Consider the following 19,015-nt stretch of genomic DNA (forward strand, 5'->3'; position numbering starts at 1 on the left):
GGCAGTTGAGTTCCCTCCCTGATGTGGTTCCTCATCTGTAAAGTGCAGATATAGCTCCCTCCCCTGGGCCAGCAAGAGGAGTAATTGAGCTCACATACGTAAAGGGCTTTAAATGCAGCCTGGCACAGGATAAGCACTAATAATGGTAACTGCTTTACCACCATTATTAATTTTGTGATGCCTCAGTGACTGGGCTTTGTGTGGTCAGCCATCTCGGTGTAAAGATTCTGTTGGGGGAGGAAGGCCTGCAGAGACTTTCAAGAGCTTTTTGAACAGCAAATAATAGGATTTGATATTCTGCATGAAATTACAGGCTGAAAAGAACAATGCTGTACATCTTTCTTAGACTCTTGCATGGACTCTTAGTTGTCCCCCAACCTCTCATTTCAGGAAACTTACTTTCCAAATGCAGCAGAGATTTCAAACGAATGGACTGGGACACAGTCATCCCTATTCCAGCTCTCATTTGTGCCTCTTCCCCCCACCCCAAGAGAAGTGGCCCATCCCTACAGTAAATGGCTCAGATGAAAGACACATAAGATGATGTCTCTGTCTCGTCATTTCTTGCATTAATGGAAAGGAGCAGACTGGTGTGAGAATGCGCATCCTGGTATGTCCTACCAGGTAGGCTTTCGTTTGTAATTTTAAGCTGATTTATAAGGGCTTAGGCAGCTCATTGTTCCCTATCTCCAGTCGGTCTCTCTTTTTTAAAACAGGGCATAGGTCAGGTTGCATTGGATTAGATTTCCTGCTGTCCTCATAATGTGCGTGCCTTCTTGCACGTGTGTGCGCGCGCACGAGTATAGCTCCCCACGCTTCTACTACAGGTTTTTTCCCTAGGTACTAGGAATCTCTCAACTTGCTTCCTCATTCCTCTCCTGCATTTTGCTCCCCTTCTGTCCAGGGAACTTTTTTCTCTTCATCTCCACACATGCCAGTCTTGCTGCCTGGGTTTCTGACTCGTAGCTGAGAGTTGACTGTGGCCTCATTTCTCATTCTGATCATGTTCCTTTTGGATTCTGCCAAATCTCCTTTGCATTTGTTTTTCACCTCAGGAGTCTATTCTGTCAGCAGTTCAGTGAGCCCTTCCCAAGCTAATTTTTCCCTGTTTGCCTTTTAATTTGTTTTCTCCTCTCCGCCCCTCTATCCTGCAGTCCTTCTGTGGACAGCCGGTACAAACACAATTTCTTGCGTGCTTTTAAGAAAACATGGGCCGGAGCAATGCCAATCACAGTTCTTGTTTCCAGGGTTGTGGCTATGTCTTGACATTTTCAGTTTTATTTGTCTCTCACCTCATTTTGTGTTAAGGCATGTGACCTGTTTGTAGGCATGCTCATGATTTGTAGTAAGTTTCCAGAGACAGTGCTGGAAAATGCCCGTATTTTAAAAATACATTTTGCTGAGTAAGTGTTAACATTATGTCTTTGTCTTATTCAAGGACAGAAACTTGACTTCCTTTTGTAGATTCAGGCACAGTCTATGAAAATTCTGAAATGTTAGGAACCTTTAGTATCTGTATATTCTTGGACAAAGAGTATTTATGGCTTTTATCAGATTCCTGTAGGAGTCTATGGCTCCCAGTTATCAGGACCCCTTATATAGGCTATTCAGAAAGCTTGAGATGTGTTTTTAAGAGCTCACACCTTGTACTAATTCTTACTCCGTAGGGTTGATTGCTGATAAATTAACGTATGTTGAGTGTAATAAAAGGAAAAGATTATTTCCAATCTAATGCACACAACATCAACCTTTGTCCTCTGTGACATGTTGGCTCAGCAGCTTGGAGCTTGGTGTGGGCTGCAAGGAACAAAGATGGTTATTGGTCCCCACTGGAGTTCCGAGATCCATGCTGCTAAAAGGAGGAGGGGCTCATAAACCTGCACCATCGGCGACACCTGGAAGCTTATTAGAAATGCTGACTCTGGAGACCCACTGACTAGAATTTGCAGAATAACTACATTCCCAGATGAATCACATGCAAATTAATATTCAAAAAGTAAAGTTTGAGGCTCAACCTATTTCATGGGCAGCCTCCAAATCTCTCGGAGGCATTGTGTCACGTGCTTGGCCCCTCAAAGCTTTAGATTAGGTGTTGATTTCCTGTCATTTTTATGATAAATTCCAATACACAGTGATTTAGATATGCATCTATGTGTTCCTGTATGGGATCCTTTCTTGACTCTTTGCTTTCAGTCTGAGAAAGGGAAGATCACATCATGCCTACCTTATGCAATTGCTGTAGAAGGTGCTGGGTAATGACAGGAAGATACTGGTTTTTGTCTTTGCGAAGTCTAGTTAGGGACACAAATGTGAAAGGGTAATTTCCTCTTATCATGCTCTATCTTGTGATGGCATAAGAAACCAGAGAAAAGAGTGGGTAGTTCTTTTGCTCTCATGCTGAAATATCACTACCTTTAGGACATATTCAGAGGATCACCACCCTGTATGATAAAGACTTTTAGAATATTACTGGACTTCTGACTTATCAGATAACAGCCCTGATTTCTCTTCAAATTGTCAAGGGCAACAGTACCTTTTGTATTTTAAAGTAAGTAGCTTTACTACTCATTTGTTTATTTCCCAGCCAGCTGGTATGTAGCCCCAGAGAGAATGTTGTTGAGTGCTTGTTCCACTGCTCTGCCCCTTGGCTAAGAATCCTTATTTCCCATTAGTGGAATGACTTCCCTCTATGACTTTTTGCCTTTGTTATCTCAAATTGAAGGCATGATAGCTTTAAATTCAGTGCTTTTCAAATTGTTCAGCTGAAGTATGGTCACTAATCCCCATGGCAGAATTAGCCCCACTTGAAGATTTGGGAGGTGAATATTGGATCTTTCAATGCAAGAGTCTTAAGAGATTTGCAGAAGAGGCAATGATCCTATAATATCTGTACTTTCTGTTTATAGTTGGGGAGTAAAACCTATCTGGGAACCAGACAGTGTTTGCAGCTTTTTTTCCCCCTATACCCTTGTTTATTTGTCCATACTCTTTTGCTTGTGTTGGAGTCAAATAAACTTGGGATCAAACTGTACCACTTATTATCTGGGGAAGGTTGGAAGTGTAGTTAGCTAATTCTTGGAAACTCACCTATAAAGTGGGGAGGAAATGTTTCAAAATGATAAGAGCAAAATAAGAGGGTATAAAACAGAAGGTCTAGTAAAATTCATGTAAGAGTTTATTGTATAAAGTTTACTAGTAAGTGGGCACAGTTGCTGGAACTATGTGCTGGAGACTGGTGAAATTTGTAGAGAAATAAAAATAGCATATATTACCTGCCCTTATTGGAGGTAATGATTACACTAGGATATTATTGCACTACAGCGTGAGTCAGTGCCCAGATATATAAAGTAGTTTGGAAAACTTGAGAGCAAAGTCCACAACTCCATTCCTGCTAAAGTCTCTTCTGAAATGGGTTCATTGTTACCAGATAGTTCATTTTTTAGGAGATGTCAAAAACTCAGGGTTTTTTAAATGTGAAATCTCCCTGATTGTCATATGTTGGTAGCCTAATTTAGAAAGTAATCTTCTTGACCCAGTTTTTAGTCTAGCCACAAATAACAAGGAGCTTATCGACCAATGTGATTGTGATGTTCTACCCCTGCTGGCCCATCACTTTCTCACAAAGCTTGGCTCTGACACTCCACCCTTCCTTTTTCCCAACAACAGAACACGTGCTAGGGCAGTGGCTCCATGGCCTTGCTGACATTTTCCTCCTTGTGAAACTCACGTCATGACAAGAAAAAACTTGACCATGGAATGACCACTTGTCTGTGAAACCATACAGTTTAAAATGTCCTTATTGGATTGAGCTTTGCATAGGATCTCTTTACTGCTTTGTTTTATTCCCTGCTTCCATGTGAACCCAGAAAATGTAAACCTGAAACAGTGAGTTTTAGAGACAAGCTCTTCTTGGCTGGACCTTATTTGTATTCATTCTCCGCAGGGTGTAGCATTTATGACCACTCAGGTTCTAAACTACAAATTTTGTTTACAACAAGCAAAAAAAAAAAAATAGTACTCAAAAAAATACTGGTACCAACCCCTTTGTTAGTATGCCTTTTTAAAATGGGCTGGAAAAGCTGAATTCTTAACTCATTTTAATTTACCATTGAATTGTACTGTATGGTTCCTGAGGGTGAACTTGGCAGCCAAGACTTCCTCGAAAAGCGAAGGTCCTTGGTTTACTTTAGGATCCTTTTAACTTGATTTTCTTGGCATTTGTATGGCCTCTGTTCTGGTTCATGGCAGTGGGGAACCACTGTGTTCTTGGGACAGTTCTGTGTTCTTTAGAGTGGCAGCTGCTGGTGCTAATGGGTTGTCTTCCATTGGTCATGGAGCATGGCATGTGGGAATGAAACATGACTCTCTTACCTAGACTATGGCGTGATCATCAAGCTTAACACTCAGCTACTACCCATTAAAGTGATAAAATACAGTCTGATTTAGAGGATCAAGGCTGGAAGTATTGGATCCAGAAAATACCAGGCTCACTGTGTGATTTTTCAAATAAGGATATTAGTATAAAATAGGAAGGATTTATACAGAGGGAGTAATCTTTATGATAAAAGAGGAAAAGACTGGGGTGTTTTTAGTCACTGTTTCAAGATATAATAATCAGAATAGCTAGAATTAGTGTGGGATCAGTCACAGCCATATCTTTTGTTACAACATAATACGTGTTTGTGTTATGAATGCTTGTATGTTTGGGAAGGTAGAGAAACAGTGGGTGAAACAGACAAGAGAAGTGTTCTTTTGAAGGGGAAAGTGAGAATCTATAGGAAAGTTAAAAGGATTTGTAACATTATAGATATATAAACATTCAGGGTCAGCCCTTAACAAATTACAGGGTAAGGGCCTCCATGGTGGCGCAGGTGGCTGAGCACTGCACTATGAAGCTGTCTGCAGCCTCTGCAGCACGGGTTAGATACGGCCTGCTGCCTAGAATCCCACATGGCACCACAGAACTCTCCTGTCTCGCCCGCTGCTCCCCTCAGCAGTGTATTTCATCAGTCTGCCTGTTCTGTTCCCTGCTCTGTTTCTGGTGAATCCTTTCACCCTCCCACACTTCTGACCTGTACCCGGTTCTTGTATAAAGAATTATTAAAAACAAAACAAAACAAAACAAAACAAAAAAACACAGGGTAAGAAAAGTCCCCAATTAAAATCCTTGTGTTCACTGTTAATAAAAGTTACCTAAAGTCCTCCAGGCAGAGGATGCTACACAATTTCTTTCCTGTAGTATCTCTATAGCATCACCTAAATGTATTTGACCATACCAGATGTGCTGTTGTTGAGTTATAACCTGTCACTCTAATTTTAACCCTTTTGTATGCTCTGTAAAACTGGATCTGGGCCTCTTAAATACTTTCCCTTTGCTGGTGGCCCCTTGTTTAACCTTACCCATAGAGGGCACTGGAGAGAAATTTCAGGAGGAAAGGGCTTTATTTCCCAGTTCTGTGCATTTTCTTTTTTTTTTTTAATTATAAATTTTATTTTTATATTCCCCATACAATTGCGACCCCCTTATTTTGTCCCCAATCCCTCCCCTCCCCGCCCTGTACCCCCATAGCGTGTCTCTGGTTCATAGTTGTTTGTTGATTTTGATTTTTACTTTCTTATAGTTATTCTTTTTCCTGGCCCCTTATTTAAGTTTTCTAGATTCCTGCTATGAGTGAGACCATCCGGTTTTTCTTTTTCTTTCTGGCTTATTTCGCTGAGCATGATCCCTTCCAGCGCCATCCATGTTGCTGCAAATTGCATGTGTTTATCTTTTTTGAATGCTGAGTAATAGTCCATGGTGTATATGTACCACATCTTCTTGATCCAGTCATCTATTTTTGGGCATTTGGATTGTTTCCAAAGCTTAGCTATTGTAAACAGTGCTGCTATAAACATAGGGGTGCAGGTGCTCTTTGGAATTGATGTTTCTGTGTCCTTTGGGTAAATCCCTAGGAGTGGAATGGCTGGATCATATAGAAGCTCTATCTTTAGTAGGTCAAGAAATCTCCACACAACTCTCCATAGTGATTGGACCAGTTTGTGCTCCCACCAGCAGTGCAGGAGAGTTCCTTTTTCTCCACACCCTCGCCAACATTTGTTGTTGCTAGTTTTTTTAATATGTGCCATTCTCACTGGTGTGAGATGGTATCTCATGGTAGTTTTGATTTGCATTTCCCTGATTACAAGTGATGTTGAATATTTTTTCATATGCCTGTTGGCCATTTGCATTTCCTCTTCAAAGAAAATTTTTTAGCTCTTCTGCCCATTTTTTGACAGGATTATTTTCTTTGTTGTTGGTGAGTCTCATCAGCTCTTTGTAGATTTTTGTGATCATTCCTTTATCATTACTGTTGTGTGCAAAAATGTTCTCCCAGTCGGTGGGTTTCTCTTTGTTTTTGTTATTGTGTCTTTTGCTGTGCAGAAGCTCTTTAATTTGATGTAGTCCCAGCTGTTTATCTTTGCCTTCACTATCACTGCTTTGGGTGATGTGTCTGTAAAGATGTCTTTGAGGTGCATGTCATGTAGTGTTTCGCCTATATTTCCTGCTATGTATTTTATGGTTTCAGGTCTTATGTCTAGTTCTTTAATCCATTTTGAGTTGGTTTTTGTGTGTGGTGTAGGGTAGTATTCAAGCTTCATTCTTTTGTATGTAGCGACCCAGTTTTCCCAGCACCATTTATTGAACAAATTTTCTTTGCTCCAATGCATAGTCTTTGCTCCTTTGTCAAAGATTAGTTGACCATAAATCTGTGGGTTTATTTCTGGATTTTCTATTAGATTCCATTGGTCTGTGTGTCTGTTTTGGTTCCAATACCATGCAGTTTTGATGATTATGGCTTTGTAGTATAGTTTGAAGTCTGGGAGTGTGATGCTTCCATTCCCTTCTTTTTTTTTCAGTTGAGCTTTGGCTATTCGGGGTTTTTGGTGATTCCATATGAATTTCATTAATAATTGTTCTATTTCTTTGAAGAATGACATTGAAATTTTTATTGGAATAGCATTGAATCTGTATATTGCTTTTGTAGGATGGCCGTTTTAATAATGTTTATTCTTCCAATCCATGAGCAGGGGATGTCTTTCCATTTCTTTGTGTCTTCTTCTATTTTTTTAAACAGTGTTTTATAGTTTTCTTTGTATAGGTCCTTTACCTCTTTTGTTAGATTTATTCCCAAGTATTGATTTTTTTTGTTTCGATAATAGAAGGGATTTTTTTTTTTTGATTTCTTCCTCTTCAGATTTATTGTTTGTGTATAGGAAGGCTACTGACTTTTGCGTGTTGATTTTGTATCCTGCCACTTTACTGAACTGATTGATGAGTTGAATTAGCTTTTCTGTGGAGTTTTTGGGGTTCTCTATGTATATTATCATATCATCTGCAAGTAGTGATAGTTTGACTTCTTTTCCTATTTGGATTCCTTGTATGTCTTTCTCTTGTCTTATTGCTCTGGCTAGGACTTCCAGTATTATATTGAAAAGCAGTGGTGAGAGTGGACATCCTTGTCTTGTTCCAGATCTTAATGGAAATGTTTTCAGCTTTTCATCATTGAGAATGATACTGGCTGTTGGCTTGTCATATATGGCCTTTATGATGTGGAGGTATGTTCCTTGTATCCCAAGAATTTCAAGGACTTTTATCATGAATGGGTGTTGCACTTTGTCGAAAGCTTTCTCAGCATCTATTGATATTATCATATGGTTTTATATTTCTTTTTGTTGATGTGTTGGAAAACATTGATTGATTTTCGGATGTTGAACCATCCTTGTGTCCCTGGAATGAATACTCCTTGGTCGTGGTGAATTATGGATACATTGTTGGATAATGATCGCTAAAATTATATTGAGGATTTTTGCATCAGTGTTCATTAGGGAGATTGGCCTGTAGTTTTCTCTTTTTTGTGTTGTCCTTGTTTGGTTTTGGTATTAGTGTAATATTGGCTTCATAGAATGTGTTTGGTATTGTCCCTTCCTTCTCAATTTTTTGGAATGTTTGTGAAGGTAGGCACTAATTTGTCTGTGAATGCTTGGTAGAATTCATTTGTAAATCCATCAGGTCCTGGGCTTTTGTTTTTGGGGAGGTTTTTGATTACCATTTCAATTTTGCTGCTTGTAATTGGTCTGTTTAGGTGTTCTATTTCTTCTTTCTGTGCATTTTCTTAGAGGGCTTTCTATACTGTGAATCTTCACTAGTGTCCTGCTTCTGTGGTATGTAGCAGCCAAAAGCCCATATTGGTGTGCACCTTCTCCTTATACCCCCTTGGGTAATTTTAAAGCTGAGTTTATAGCTGGACAAAAATAGAGAAAATTACTTTATAAAGAATAAAGTATTACAATAATGTTTTGAAAATAGATAAAATTCACAATTCTTTTACAAAATGAATTTGCAAATGATTAGTCTAATAAGGGACTTGTATTTACATTATATAAATAATTCTTATGATTCAATAATAGAAATACAGATAACCCAATTAAAATATTGGCAAATATCTTGAAAAGATAATCCGCCCCCCAGAAGAAATACACATAGCCAATAAGTACATAAAAATACCATCATTGGTATTCCGAGAAATGCAATTGAAAACCACAGTCCAATACCCCTTTATACCTAACTCATACAGATACCATGATACTGTAATCCAAAAGACAGTAACAAGTGCTAGTGAGATGAAGAAATCAGAACCTTTATGTACTTCTGGTAGAAATGCAAATGTGATAGCCACTGTAGAAAACATTTACAGTTCTGTAAAATGTTCAACATAGCATCAGTATTTCTAAGAGAAATAAAAACAGATGTCCACATAAAAAGTTGGACATGAATGTTCAGAGAGCATTATTTATTATAGCCCTCAAATGATGATTAGGTAACCAATTTCATCTAACCATACCATGGAATATTATTTGACCATAAACCGAGTGAATAACTGATATGTGCTACAATACAGACAACCCTTCATGACTAAGTCACAGAAGCCAGTTAAAAAAGACCACATGTTGGGCCACCCTGGTGGCACAAGGGGTTAAGCAGCAGACTTTGAGGCAATCCGCAGCCTCTGCAGCACGGGTTTGATCCCTGGCTGGCCAGGGAGCAACCCACATGGCAAAGCAGACCTCTCCTGCCTCCCTTGCTGCTCCCCTCAGCAATATATTTAAGTCAGTCTGCCTGTTCTGTTCCCCACTCTGTCTCTGGTGAGTCCTCTCATCCCCCGCATCTCTGGCCTGTGCCCCAGCTCTTGTATGCATGAATAAATAGATCCTTTAAAAAAAGAAAGACCACATGTTTTCTATCATTCCACTTATAGGCAGTATCCACAAGAGGCACCTCTTTAGAGACGGAAAGTAGGTTCATGGTTGACTAGGATTGGAACTAAGCATGGGCGATCAGGAGGTGAAAGCTAAAGGGCATGGGGTACCTTTTCAGGGTGACTGAATTGTAGCTCAATAAAGCTGTTACCATAAAAAGATTCATAACCTGAACAGTAATCCTCAAACCTCATTCCTCAGTATCTGGTGGTAAATTCTCCTTGTGCATACATATACAGTTCCATTGTCTACATTTCAGAAAATTTTCATGGAATTTCTTTTTTTGATATCCTCTCCTATTAGAACTCTTTAATTTGGAACTCCAGTCCTTCAAGGGAGATTATTGAGATGTGAAATCAGCAAGCTATATGGAGAATCAACACTTTCTCTTAGTCTTGGGTTCTTCATCTATAAAATGAATATTATATTGGCTGTGAAGATTAAGATGTACATAAACATCTGGCTAGTACATAGCAAGTATTCAAGAAACAGTCCTGAATGTAATATAATAAAGGTAATCAGGGTGAGCATTTAAATCCAAAAGTAACCATAGCACACATTTCATAAAAGTCGTAAGAGAGATTCAGAGTGCTATTGGATTTGGAAATGGCGGGGGGTGGGGGCTAGGCTTCATGGGGAGGCCCTCTGTTTAGGGTCTGACAAGGCTGCCTTTCATTTGAAAAGGGCCTTACTATAGATGAAGATTAGGCTGCAGGATGGGGGGTGAGGACATGGTAAAGCTAATTTCAGTTAGTGATACAGGGAGTCACGTTAGAATGAGGGTAATAGGTAACTTTTTGAGGTCCCTTCTACCTCATAATTCTTGGTATTTTATTTTAGCAATGTTCCTTTTTTTAAAAAAAAGATATTTATTTATACAAGCACTGGGTACAGTCAGAAGCACGGGAGGGTGAGAGAATTCACTAGAGCCAGAGCGGGGAGCAGAACAGGCAGACTGACGAAGTACACTGCTAAGGGGAGCAGCGGGCACGGCAGGACAGGTCTGCACACCATGTGGGACCCACACCGGCAGCCAGGGATTGAACCGGCACTGCAGAGGCTGCGGGCAGCTTTGCAGCCCAGCGCTCAACTGCTGCGCCACTGAGGAGGCCTGCAGTGTTCCTTTTGTTGAAGGGGTTCTTGTGGTATAATTCTGTACCTCAAATAAGTGCATTTAATTCTCTATCTCATTGATGCATCTCAAGGGACTATGTCAATCCACCAAAAAAATGTTTGTACAGGGACCCTATTTCTATTTTCTAGTAAGCTAAGCTCCTACAAGTAAGAAAAAATATGAAAGCATTTCTTGCAAGATGTTCAATTTTGAAAAAATAAGTCAAATTCCTGTGATCTTTAGTTCTTTGTATAGGAATGCTAGAATCCAGGAACCCCTAGATCCTGCAGGGGACATTTGGCTTGGGGAGCCCCTTTCCAAGTGGTTATCTATAGGGTCTAAGGACCTGGTATGTGTTGGATTTGAGGATACTCACACCAGGGCCAAGTGACTGATATGGCTGAAAAGTGGCTGCTCTTCTTATCCTCTGTGCCCCAGTGTCCAAGTTCCGTGCAGTTTCTTTATGTCCAGGCAGATAAGGCTTTTCTTGCAGCATTAGATAGTTGAACATGGTGTTCCTGTAGAACCTGCCAGCAACCTTCTCATCCTCCCTTTTTGATGGGCTATGCCATTTTCCTGTCTTAGTGAATGACATAACACACTTCCTCAGCTGACAACGTGTAGTAGTCATCTAAGACTACTCCTAACTCCTTTGTTCCAGTTAGTCATTGTCCGCTGACATCTTAAGTATTTGACATCTTAAATATTTCTGCCTCTGGCCTCTACCTGCCATGACTGCCATCACCTGCTGAGGCCTTCATCTGACTAACTTCTCACCTGGAGTTTAATGACCGACCTTACAAGGTCATCTCCTCTTTAGATCCCTTCTCTCCACAGCAGCAGTGGTTTCTCTACTCTTAAAAAGGCTCCAGCAATTTATATTGTTTGGGGTAGTGGTTCTCCTTGAATAGGGGAGGGTTTTTAGAATCATCCAAAAAATACCTTTCAAAGTAGTTAGGGGAGCCGTGGGGCTAGGGTTTGGATTTCTGCATCAAGAAAAATCTCCCCAAAGAGGAAGATCCACTTTAAATAATGTTTAAAAATATATTTTGAAATAATTATTTCACACAATGTTGCAGAAATATTACAAACAGTCTCATGAACCCAGTTTCCCCCAATAGTGTAATTTAATATGCTCTAATACAGTATAGAATCCAGTAAATTGATGTCATACACTACTGTTCTCTAGCCTGCAGACATAAGTAATTCTTTTTTGCCCATTACTCTTGTGGGCTGGGATATAGTACTTCCTGGTATATGAACTGTTGGCTTAACTTCTTTGGGACACATTGTAATTTTAGGAATGGCATGGATATTCTTGGTTCCAGAGGCTGGTGCTGGTGGTTTGTTGTGTGTGAGTGTGTATAACAGTTTGATAGCTACCACTTGTTTATCCCTGTAAAGTGGATTATACCCCAAAGAGCTTGCCAAGAATACATTTGAGCAATGTAATTTTATCTACTGACCTAGGGTCATAACTTTCTTATGTAAAACATAAGCATTGGAACTGCCATAGCAGGTTTTATGTTAGAAGAATAGTAGAGATATTCTTGAATCTCAGATACAGTTCACTTAAAATTATGTCCACGTGGATTGTTTCCCAGGCATGTGTAAATCCTGCTTTGTTTCATCTTGTATAGTTCATAAACCATAAAGGCACCGGGCTTGTTTTGTTGTCTTTGGTCTTATTTTTGTCATAATTCTAAAACACAGCATCTATTAGGGCTTGGCTTTATGCAGTGAATTATAAAGTGTAGTTTTGCTGTGAGAGATGGAATATTATGGGTTACAGTGAATTCAGTGGGATGCATTTCAGACTTTTAGGTGCTAACCTAAGAAATTCTTTGAAGTAGTGATCTTTATTAGACTGGAAATTGGACTTGGTGACTAAGCTAGACAAGATAGGAAATTTCTTTGTATCAGCGGCAGTGACATTTTGCTGACACTTGCCTATGTTTCACATAGATTTGCTTAACGTTTTTTGAAAAAGAGCACTGAAGAGTCATAAGAAAAGCAATATCTGTTTCAGAATAAAGCGAGGTCAGAGAAGGCACATTCCATGTTTTTAAATCCAGGGGAAGTTGAGTTCCCCCACCTCACTTAGAGAGGCCTCTAGAAGAGTCACTACATTTCTTTGGTAACACCCACGTTGCATCAAGAGCCAGACACCGGTCAAGCACTCTGCAAATTAAAACCCTTTAAGGTAGACATTTTACATGTGAGGACACTGCCTCTCCATTTCTGTGCCTTCCCAAATGAGAGACAGGGCCAATTTATATCAGTGTTGAGATTTGAGTCTTGGTCTAACTCCCAAGCCTTTCTACCACATAGATTGCCTTTCCATCCTTGCAAAACTCTACGGGTTTGGCTGTGACCCTCTTGAATAATTCCAAAGCAGTCTTCTGAGAGAGATTTCAAAGGTTGACTTCTTTCACGGCTGAGATGCTGCCTTCTGAGGTATATCTCTGTGTGGAGAATTCTGAACACACTAGAATGCCATGTCCTTTGATGATGGGTAATAACCTCATTAGAGTAGGAAGGAGACAGTGGTCCAAAGAGAAAAGGAAGCAGCCAGCTTAAAGTTACTCATCTGATTTATTTCTTTGTGTTTCTCATACTTTCTGGTAGCATGGCGGTCAGCATTTATTGGGGCTTAGAAGGAGGCTGGAATAGGTGGTCAAGGATTTCAGGTTCTTCAGACAGATTTCCACAGCAGCGGTGCCTATGTGTTCCAAGATGCCAGCAGGTGTCTTTATTGACCAAGAACGTCTTTATTGATGCAAGGACTGCAAGGACATTTCCCAACAAATACTAGGTAGTTGATTTGGCTACAAGGACTTTTCCCAACAAATTTTATTTTATTTTTTTTAAAGATTTATTTTTATTTATTTATACAAGCACTGGGTACAGTCAGACATGTGGGAGGATGAGAGAATTCACCAGAACCAGAGCGGGGAGCAGAACAGGCAGACTGAAGTACACTGCTGAGGGGAGCAGCGGGCGGCAGGAGAGGTCTGCGCGCCATGTGGGACCCTCCTTTGGTGGCCGGGTAGCAGCCGGGAATTGAACTGGTGCTGCAGAGGCTGCGGGCAGCTTCGCAACCCAGCGCTCAACCGCTGCGCCACCGGGAGGCCCCTCTCAACAAATTTTAAATTCTCATTGGAGAAAGATTTGAATCCTTTCCTCAAGGAGTTTGAATCTTAGCAGGGAGCAAATAGGAAACTAAGAGTCAAATACGTGTGTACGTATCAAAGAATTACCAGATTATGGGGCATACACACAAAGGTAACAGAGGAGCAAGATTATCCTTCATTTGGGGCAACCTACTCTCTGGTTTTACCTGGCCCTGGAGGGTTTCCCAGATAGGGCACTTCTAATGTTGGCAATCCTACCTTTTACAGTTTTCATGAGCCTGGTAGGCCGACTTTCTGGAATCTTTGACTTTCTGGATCTGGCACCTACCAGCAAGTCATCTCTTCAGATGACTTTCAAATCCCCTACCAGTTTCTGAGGATTGGCTAATTAGATGTGACTAATTCACTGACTTGCATTGGGCAGATCAACTGGGCTGAAAGCTAAGTGGTATGGGGCTTGTGGCTGTGATGATCAGAAATATCTGCTTGAGAACAGCACTGGCTCCTGTTTAGAAACCTAAAAACGGTGGGCTAGTTAGGATAAACAGTAGAAATCCATAATGAGGTGGACTGAAGAGAGGAGCAAGATAATAAACTTCTTTTGAACTTTGACCCACCCCAAATGAAAAAGAAAACTAAATAGTGGCAACATATATATATATACACGTATATATATATATATATGTGTGTGTGTGTATATATATATATATATATGTATATATATATATATATGGACATTAGTTCCAAAGCTGTGTATGTCTGGCTTGGAAAGATGGGCAGATCTCATCACCGCTCTCTGTCTTCCCTCAAGCTGTCCTGTGGCTGAACTGTGAAGTGGCTGCCTTCCACAGAGGGGGCTGTGGCTCATCACAGACCTTTCCTCCCTTTGCCACCACCCTGTCTCCCACCCGCTCCAACCCTGCTAACTTGTATTAACTGCCTGGTAAGGTAGATACTTTAACTCAAAAGTTCTTAACTCTGGCTGTATTTGAGGGTTGATTATAAAAGTATTTTTAATGGGTTTATAAATGTAGTGTTATGAGAGGCAAGTGACATGAATTGAGTATATTTGAGGAGAGGGATAAAATGGAGAGGGTACAGTTATGATAAACTTGGGGTGGTTTAATGTTTTGCATAATGATGTCATCTACAATTTTCTCACAATAAATCAAATTCAGTCATTTTTGCCTACCTCCCCAAGCCAGATCACATCCTAAGACTGAGGTGGTGATGATGATGATGATATAACTTAAGTAGTTGGTAAATAAAAATATTCTGATTTGAATCTTATAGTGGAAGAGACTCAGATAACACTTATTCCTGCTCTACTACCTGGGAACCGTATATTGAGTAGTGTATGCCTCAGTTACTCCCATTCTAAATTGGGACTGTCGTAGCATGCCCCCGTTGAAAGCTGAGAGGATGTGTTAAGGTGGTTGATAACTGCTAGCTCTTATTTCAGTGATGATTAGGGTAAATTCTATCTTCAAAGTACAGATAATCAGGTGACAGTAGAGTCCAGAGGGGAAGCATAGAGGTCACAAGTGACATGTGGATCATTTGCTCCTGTCTGTGCTTTTCCCATCTTACACTCCTCCCTCCTTCTGCTGTCTGCCCCCTTTGTATAACTCATTTACCTGCTGTTGACATCTAAGAATTCAGCAATATTATTTCTAGGAATAACCCAGAAGTCCATGTTGTATCTTAACTAGTGATTCAGTGAAACTATTGTGAAAAATCTGCTTTGGTTTTGCTTTTGGGCGGTGCTGAGATATCTGAGGCTGCTTGCCCTTCAGCCAAATGATCCTAAACAAACTATTGCCTCTTTCCTTTTCTTCAGTTACTCTTTTGTGCCATCATCTTCTGTAGGGAGCATTCCTTCGAATTCTAAAATTCCTAATCTGATTACTATTAGAGTAGAACCAAAGGTTTCTGCAGAAACCAAATAACCAGATTGTTAAATCAATGCCCTAGCTTTTATGCAAACGTAAAAAAGAAAAGTTACTAAGTAGTCTGAGAGTTCTTGAGCAAAGACTGTTTTGCATTCTTCTGACCTGTCTATCCTGTCTCCTTTTTCTACTTTCAAGGACCCTGTGAATACAGTTAGCCCACAGGATAATGGGGGATCATCTCCCCATTTTAAGTTCAGCTGATTAGTGACCTTAATTCCGCCTGCTCCTTTAATTCCCCTTTTCTGTGTAATGTAACAGGTTCTGGGGATGAGAATGTGGACATGCTTTTATTTGGAGAACCATTCTACCTAACTCAGCGATCTCATTCCTTCTTATTTAATTACTTACTACCATGATATGTTCCAGCAAGGATAAAGCACATAATACAAGAAGATAAAAGTACCTTTAAAATTTAAATTAGGAAAAATGAGGCAAGGTGAAAATAAGACTAAGAAGTAAGAATGAGGAGTTAAATTTAAACTTAATGAGGTTTATACATAAACTAGATAACCAGGTTACCTCCAGGAGGTGTGTGGACTGTGATTTTGGCTCTGAGCTTTTCCTAGCCCCTCTTTTTTTCCTTAATCTTTATTTTTTTATTATAAATTTTATTTTTATATTCCCCATACAATTGTGACCCCCTTATTTTGACCCCAATCCCTCCCTCCCTACCCCCCACCCCCCAACCAAGCCCCTCTTTTGAAGCAGGAACTACTATCAGTTACATTGTATTGTGTCACCTAGTAAAATCCCACCAGTTGTTCAGATTCCCAGATGAATGTGCTTGCTACTAAGAGAAACCTTTCTTGTCTAGAGCCTCCTGGATACATGAAGTATAATAAACACAGCTTTACCAGGTTTAAGGTAAACTCACTGGTATCTATCACTTGGCTTTTTTTTTTCCCAAGTATTTTCTATTTTAGGTTAAATATTAATTGCTACAAAGCAATGCATATATGTAGTCCAGGACTAGACAAAACTAGGAATTTGAAATAATCTAGAGCCACAGGCCCATCCAGTAGTTCTCATGCCCCAGGAATTCTTCAGGGTGCCCTGAGCATTCATTCTGAACAGCAGTGATGTCTATTCTCGAAGGTCATTAAATGAAATATGTAGTACACATATGGTCTGATCCTCCCCCAAGATGGGAGAGTTTGAAAGCCTCCCAGCAATTTCTCAAGGGCTTGATTGTGGTTAGTGGCATTCAGAAGAGTGCTCTGCACTAGCAACCTGTGAGGCTTTTGAAAATATGTTATAATGAAAAATATTTATATTGCTAATGGACTGTTGGTTAAAGACAGGATACATTAGCAACAGTCAGGTCAAAGTATAAATTATTGAGCATCATACTGGTAACTCTACTGATTTCTCCCAGATTATCTTCTCTGCAGTCAAAAGTTGCTTTCACCTGGTCAGAATTCTTTTGGCATATCTTAAAGTATTTCTTTTCAAAAAATTGATATTTTGAAAGAGAAAATATTGTGACTGTTAGAGTTATCTTGTCTTTTAATTTATTGGGCTTAAAGATTCACATACGCGCAGAGCCTGCCTGGTAGCACAGGGGTTAATAAAGCCTCAGTGCTATCAAGTCACCAGCCCATGAGTTTGATCCCAGCCAGGGAGGTGACCCATATGGCACAGCAGACCTTTCCTGTCTCGCCTGCTGCTCCCCTCAGCAGTGTATTTCAGTAGATCTGCCTCTTCTGCTCCCCATTCTGTCTCTGGTGAATCCTCTCACGGAAGGGCTGTGAGTGCTCTGATAAAGGCGCAGGGATAGTCTTCCCCCTTTTTGGTTTCTTCAGTTCTGCATGAAAATGTATCCCGGGCCTCCTCTGGTGGCGCAGGCGGTTGAGCACCGCACTGTGAAGCTGTCCACAGCCTCTGCAGCGCCGGTTCGATCACGACCAGCTGGTGAGGGTCACACATGGCGCAGCAGACCTCTCCTATCGTGCCCACTGCTCCCCTCAGCAGTGTATTTCGTCAGTCTGCCTGTTCTGTTCCCCACTCTGTCTCTGGTGAATCCGCTCACCCTCCCGTGCATCTGGCCTGTACCCAAGTTCTTATATAAAATGAATAAATAAATAATTAAAAAAAATGTGTCCAGAGAAAGTAAGGAGCCCTCCCTTTATAAACGATTTTGTTTGTTTTTAAATTGATATACATGAAATCCGAGCATGAGCAATTTCTTACCTAGTTTTGGTGCTAGAGCCAGTAAATAGATTGCTGTCTGGTTTTGAATATAAATTTTGTTCCTAAATGAAATATATACTAATAGGGATGCAATTTTAGAATTGATTTTGATGACAAATCACACTATTTTCCTACAGAATTGAATTAAATGCTGTGTTGTAGGCTAACTGGGCAAAAGGTAATTTGTTGTTAATCATTTTGAACATTAACAATGATGATAATTCACAATGAACGAACTTCATGTCTTCATAAATGAAATATGACTGTTACTTCCATACTTCATCTTTATCATATATATGTATATATGTAAATTTAAAAAAAATATTTATGCATACAAGAACCTGGGGTATAGGCCAGAGGTACAGGGGTGGTAAGAGGATTCACCAGAGACAAGTGGGGAGCAGAAAAGGCAGATCTACTGAAATACGCTGCTGAGGGGAGTAGCAGGCGAGACAGGAGAGGTCTGCTGCACCATGTGCGTCAGCTCCCTGGCCGGAAGGGGCTTGAACTCATGCTGCAGTGGCTGGCCATAGCTTGACAGCACTGTGTCTTTAACCCCTGCACCACCAGGGAGGCCCTATGTATGCAAAATTTAAGAAATGATGACAGCGTTCTTAAGGGTTGGTGTGAGAGAGACAGAAACAGAGGGAGAGATACACACTGACTCTGTTCAAGGAGCTTGTCTGTCACAAAAGTTTGTACAACATAGATCAAGAAAAACAGGTGCATTGTTTATCCCTTAAATCATTCTTTGAATATAGATATTTTTTCAACAAAGCTTTGAAAGGCTTTCAGTGGTCATAAGGCACAGTTATGTGCCCTGGAAAATATCAGATTTGGAAGCATTTCCAGAAATTTTAAATACTGTTTGACATCTTTTTATGCAAAATTAAGGTATGTAATGAGGATACTTACCTCAGTTGAAGTCTACTGGGAAAGTATCTGTGATTATCCACATGTTTTAAAGTGAGTACTGCAGCAGGTATAAAAAAAACAAAAGTTTTTAACACCCAAATGATGTTGAACTCTGAGCAATGCAAAATTTATGCTGAGTGACTGCACGGGACAATTTACTGTATGCAATTATTTGCTGTATCGGAGTGAAAAGTTAGAAGATACAATTCTAAACTCTCTTTGATTTTAACATAACAGTTAAAAACCCCACAATTAGAAAGCAGGAGCTTTGCTCCATAGGAATTCTAGTTTACAATGATAAAGCCATGCCATCTGTATATTTTTTTCTAATCTCAGCTGGATGCATGTCTCATTGATAAGCATCTAGCTTATTCAAAAGTAATACCAAATCTTTAATTTCTGAGCACATTATA

At 40.1% G+C, this 19,015-nt stretch overlaps 1 protein-coding gene across 10 annotated transcripts in view; it reads left to right on the top strand.

Moving 5' to 3' along the window:
* MGAT5 (alpha-1,6-mannosylglycoprotein 6-beta-N-acetylglucosaminyltransferase) overlaps positions 1-19,015 on the top strand; it is a 320,132-nt gene that overhangs the window by 89,388 nt on the left and 211,729 nt on the right. For 2 of the 10 annotated variants that reach the window (XM_054699672.1, XM_054699674.1), the window contains exon 3: positions 14,357-14,488. The exons of 7 other annotated variants lie outside the window; for them this stretch is intronic. The gene's annotated coding sequence lies outside the window, so the exon portion shown is untranslated. Of the gene's footprint in view, positions 1-390; positions 625-14,356; positions 14,489-19,015 lie in introns of all 10 variants that reach the window. One more of the 10 variants, XM_054699671.1, reaches the window with a different exon arrangement.

Source organism: Talpa occidentalis, unplaced genomic scaffold, assembly GCF_014898055.3.
Source record: "Talpa occidentalis isolate TD23 unplaced genomic scaffold, MPIMG_talOcc4v2.1 talOcc4.3, whole genome shotgun sequence".
NCBI classification, from domain to species: Eukaryota; Metazoa; Chordata; class Mammalia; order Eulipotyphla; family Talpidae; genus Talpa; species Talpa occidentalis.